The sequence below is a fragment of the Thunnus maccoyii genome, chromosome 14 (assembly GCF_910596095.1).
Source record: "Thunnus maccoyii chromosome 14, fThuMac1.1, whole genome shotgun sequence".
In the NCBI taxonomy this organism is placed as follows: domain Eukaryota; kingdom Metazoa; phylum Chordata; class Actinopteri; order Scombriformes; family Scombridae; genus Thunnus; species Thunnus maccoyii.
The window spans coordinates 11,094,425-11,100,531 of NC_056546.1; positions in this window are offsets into that span (position 1 = coordinate 11,094,425).

A 6,107-nucleotide genomic window follows, 5' to 3' on the forward strand; every position below is an offset into this window, starting at 1 on the left:
ACAGGGCTCTGACCACACAGACACACCCACATGTATACACACAAACTACCCAGGACATGACCGAGACTCAACCGTTCTGACAATATGTTGCAAGCTTAACTGCATCAGGTCAGTTCATTCATCTGCCAACAAGCTCAGCTACTAACTGCATGGCAGTGCAAGACTTTTACTCTTCAATACAGAAATAGTTCAAACCAGACTTAACAGAAAAGAAAAGCATCATTGCAACACAATGGCCCCCTAATTAAAGATGTTTACTAAATCTGCATTATAATTATTATCTTTATTGCTATTAATATTATCATTATATTTATATATATATCAATATATTGACTGTACAGACTGAATATGTACAGTAAACAAAGGCAGATGTACAGACAGAGATCTATAAAATTTAAAACTCATTGATCTACGCCTCCTGTCCTAACCCTCACTCTATCACAAATTCCCCAGATTGTAAAAAAAAAAGATCAATTAATTGTCTTATGTTTGTTGAGTTCATATGACTGCACAACTGTCTATTACTTTTTCTCCTGATATTTCCTTTTTGAATTCATCACACGTCTGTGAGGATACTGTAAGTTGTAGGAAATGTGGTTTTATAGGAGTGACTGGACTGTATAGAACCTAATCCAATGCCTTTACTGAATCCTCAAAAGATCGTTGGCTTTAATGTCGTCACCACACAAAGACATCAGTGGAAAGCTATTCAAAGTCATTCACAGCACCGACTGTGCTGCTCACCCTCGTTCAATATGGATTCACTCCATCATACCTTACACCTTATTAAGTCTATTCACCATTAATTGCACAGCACAGCACCATGCAGGCTATGGCCACTTCAGGAAGGTTGACTATTGTGGATGTATAACTGTGCTCTCTCCTCTCAGCCCAGAAAACCCTTTGTAGTCATTTACTGCCCCCTCTATCTTTTCCCCTTTATGTTCCTTTTACTTCTATTTCATCTCTGTAAAGTCATTTTCTACCCATTTGCTGGGCTTATCATTAAGTAGACATACAGTAGAGAACTGCATGTTCTCTCTCTGCTGAATCTGACAAACTTCTGAATGTACAGAAGGGAAACCAGCTGTGTTTATCACACTGGATCCTTGTGCTGAACTGTGGATCCTTCAAACCAGCAAAGAAGACGCATCAGCCTGTTTGCACACTGCACAGAACATGGTGTTGTGGCATATAGTACAAATATGTGGTACTACCAGTGCTTGATTAACTACAGCTTAACAGCCAGTACAAGAGCCGAGCAGGATTGTACATCTGTTGTAATCTTTAGAATTGCTTGTGCTTACGTGTTGTGCTGTATGCTTTACTTGCCAGTTGCCTTTACAGTAGCTCTAATCTATATTCTGTGTAGTTCAGTATTTTTTTAAACAATCTGTAAAGATGAACATGATTGTATTGCTCTACCATGTAAAATACTGTAAGTATCCTGTTGCTTTTTTATAAACACAGAATCATGAAATTGCCAGAAAATGATTTCCAGTGACGATGGTGGACCAGCAAGTCATCACGCTTCTAAATATAACTTTTGTCATATTGAATCTGCCTTGTTAACTGGGGAGGTGTATGTCAGTCAGAAAACAATGTGTATAAAACCATAAATTGTGAATTTTAAAATGTATGCAGAGTTTAACTTTATGGACCATTTCATATGTTTGTTTGACAACTGATGAATAACAATGTCATACTGTACATACAGGCAATCCACTTGTGGCATCAATGCTTTGAGTTTATTTAAAAGACTATACAGTGAGGCCTTGAAAAAACTGTTTATCCACCATCTACCATGAGAGAAAGACTGTTTAAAATGTTGTTGCCTAATTATCAACAATTGAAATATTGCTTGTCACTTAACAGCAGAAGATTTTGGCTGGTATGGGGCATCAAGTGTCACATGCTGCATTTCGTTTCATAAAACACATCACGAACAAAAAAAAAATGTTGAGGAGCCATGTAGAGAAAGAAATAAAATATTTGAAAAATATAAATTATATCCAAAATTACCCAAGACAGCGTTACGTTTACTGAAAACATCAGTTAATCCTGACTGTAAAAGCCTTTTCCTGTAACATTAAAAATAAAACCATAGGTTAGAAATATGAAAAATTAAACATAAATCTAACCTTTTTCTTGCTTGTGCAACTATGTCAGCTAATTAGCCAACTGTGGCTTTGTTAGCATTAAAGGTGCAGTGTGTAGAAGTTAGTGGCATCTAGCAGAACAGACTTGGCAGAAGTATGTTTTAATTAGTGTATAATCACCTGAAAATGAGAATAGTTGTGTTTTCATTACCTTTGAATGAGCCCTTTATATCTACATAGGGAGCGGGTCCTCTTCCATGTTGCACTGCCATGTTTCTTCAGCTAGTTGCAATCTGCAACCTCACTGCTAGGTGCCACTAAATCCTACACACTGCACCTTTAAATAACAGTTTCCCATACTTATAAAAGCTCTACACTGCAATACAAAAACTGTATCTTTATGTCTTGCAGTGGATCATCAGCTGGTGAGGACGCTAACTTTTTGTCAGGGATATGCAGCTTCAGCCTCTTTTCAGCCTGACAGAAGTGCATAGACCCCTTTTACAAGATTAGCTGGAAACTGTAAAAAGTCAGCCAGAGACGGCGTTTTCGACCAACTCATGGAGCTAACAATAGCTTGCTTGCTACGGCTTATAAAATCTGCCAGCCACAGTTCAGCCAGTAAGATCCACACCTGCCGACTAGAAATGAGAAGTCTGCTTTTGTTTGCATCTGTTTGAAATCAAGGACTCATTGTTTCAAAAATAACAAAGAATTGTAAGTGGTAAATCTGTTGTTGCAAACTGCATTTTTTTTATTTTCTCTTTGATGGACAATTTAAAACAAGGGTTCAGAGAAAACAGGATAAAAGCTGTCTGATTCAAATATCGCAAGGTGGTGCTTGAGGGTTTAGCTCATACAAGAGACAGTTTTTCACATGTAGATATAGCTCTTATGGCCTTACAGTTCTGACTAAGTTTCAGGGTATCTAAATATAAACAGAAAGTGGCTTTCAATGCACTAAAGTTTGGTTTTGGGTTTGAGAATTTGCTGATGTGAATATAATATTTATGAATATAATGTAATACCTGCAAACTGCATGTGCTGTGCCACAAATGAAAACGTAGCAGCAGTAACGAATGGGGCATGGCTTAGTGAAGTGTCAATTATGGTAATGATATTGTAATTATATTTATTCATTACGAGATGAAGAAAGGGTACACACACTCTGTGGCTCAAAAAGTGACATTTGTCATCCTGACTACATTAATGTAATATATGCCGTTAAGACATTTTTCAGCAAGTGACATTTGATGCACCATAAAGAAAATACTCTTGAAGGTAGCATTAATTTAAATGGGTTTATTTCTGTCTATGATCTCTATTTACATGGCCCATGACTCATATATGACTTATATTCTAACCTTGAAATGGCATTTCGTGTAATCTACTGTACAGAGGATAATTTCTACTTTATGGATGACACTGTAACACAAAGCTTACAATTTTACTGTTAATCGGTGCATTGTCTATGGAATAAAATCTAATTCTGAATATCACTGAATGCATTTTCTCTTGCGTCTGAATAAAGTATCATCTGTATTGTGGTTTTCTTCCAATACATGTACAGTACCAGTCAAAAGTTTGGACACACCTTGTCATTCAAGTGAATGGGAAAGTGTGTCCAAACTTTTGACTGGTACTGCCTGTCTTCTTTTCTCAGGATGAAACCCAACACAACTTTTCTATGTACACTCTGTACTCTGTACACTCAGAGATGATGAGTACAAATAACAAACAAATAAAAATGAATTACGAGGAAATGTGGACTTTCATTGCAAAATATATTATGTTGGCCGTAGGAAGACAATAACTCAGACCCAGCAACCATACGAGGCTGGAGCTTTTTCCCCATTAATCACTTCAGAACTGTAATTTATTACCAAACAATTTCTGTAATCTAAAACTTATTATTGTGACATTTGGTAATCTCCATTTCTCATGAAATGCTGTATCAGCATGTGTGTTTGGCTGTGGATTGAGACATTGCAGTGGAGAAGTAGTAAAAGCTCAGGTGTAACAAATTTACCATTAACGATGGAAATTAACTGTCCTAGTGAGCCATATCAGCGAGCCAGCATGCACAGCTAATACACGTGAGCTTGACAAGAGGAATGTCTGTGTCTGTGAGGAAGGTGTAAAGGCTACTTACACACATTTGTTGTTTTACCAGTGCCCTCCCTTGGTATTTTCCCTCATGGGAAATCCCCATTGTCATCTTAAATGACGGCCAATTACTCTGAAAACTCAAGTGGACTAGTAAGATTGACAGCTCAAGACCTGAGGGAGTGAGGAAATAATGACATACACCAAAAAGGCATATGTTATAATCTTCCATTAATTTTTTTGCCCAATGCCTGTTGGAATATGCATTAATATACTGTATCATTTCTTTTTTTTTAGCAATTCTGTATTTCATCCTATATTAAATCTTAGCATTTATTTAATGTTTAACCCTTACATGCTGTTCTTATTCTGACCCTTCAGAGTATCCCTTCATAATTAGTCTCTATACCGAACGTCTGAACCACAAATCTATTTTTCAGACATAAATATTTTATTAGTTATTAATAAATGTTATTAATCTTTAATTAAGCTCTCAGGAAGCAGAGAGAGTGTATTCTTGTATAGGTTTTACACTGTTGTACTCTTGTTGATGAAGAAAATACATTCACAATCACACTATGTTTCGGTCCAATGTTACCCTAAAGCAGGAAAACACAACAGTCATAATTATTTCAATGAATGTTATTAAATGTGAATAATGCAACAACATTTTTCAGTGGTGGTTTTTAATTTTTTAAATAAATTTAACCCTCTATAGCATGTACTAAATGTTTATCAGCTGTACAAATTTTTTTCAAAAATTTGAAACATTTCCATTTTTTTTCAAAGTGTTTCAATGTAAAAATGAGTCAAAATTGCCCTGAACAGTATGTGAGGGTTAAGGACTTACAGTATTTATGAAAGTAAGCCATCTCCTTATTATTCTTCCTTATTCTCAGTATTTCAAATAATTAATTTTACTCAATTATTAAGCTTGCTTAAGGGCAGGTGCTTTTCATGTTGAGTCTTCTGCTCCTCTCTAACGTGGCCCCCCTCACTCAGCAAGAGGCTCCTCACTTGACATATGGTGCCACGAACAGCATCACCAAGTGCTGAGGGGAGGTGAAAGAGGGTGGTAATACCTGTTTCCACCACATCGTATTTCTTCACGCTGGCTTGAGTTTGACTTGATTGAAGTGCAGTAAGCGTTTGTTTGCTGTAAAAACCTGCTTATTTTCTCCATTAACCACATGCTATGATCAGCCAAAGGCCTGTTTACTCGAGGCTTTGGTTATGACCTGAGCAAAGCCACTTGTAGCAGTGAAGAGATAAAGCAAGACTCTGGCCTGTGGCTTTTCCTGCTGGAGCCTTCAGAGTGGAACAGCTATGTATGAAGACGATAACCACAAGATCCGGAGAACTGTGTGACCTTCTCAAATGAATAGAATCGCATTTCCTGTTGAATCTCATTATTTTTGGTCATGGCTGTTGCAGAAATTGTAGATATTCTAAAAGCTATATGATACTCAAACCTCTTTTTTAAAAAAAAAAACAACAACAAACAAACAAAAAATATGAATCCAGGATATATAAAACATGCACCTTTAATCAATGATACATATCATAAATATATTGAACATGTATGCAGAATAACTGTTGTGTTTACATGCATCATAAAAATGCATTTATAAAATTTGTTGTTGTTGCAGAATATCACTTCAGATTATGTCTAAAATTCAAATATATTTAAAAGGTCACATGTAAACATCATCAATCTAGACAGTCTGTAAGGTCACTGTGGATGTCATGCGTTTGCATGTGTGTTTGAGAGCCTGCATGAAGTGCTTTCACTTGTGTCTGAGCCAGAAAACGTCATCATCATGAATCTCAGTAGTGTGTGAGGGTCTCCGCAGGATGTATGTCTCCGTACATGCCTTCCCTTCTGACTTGTCATGTTTGGAG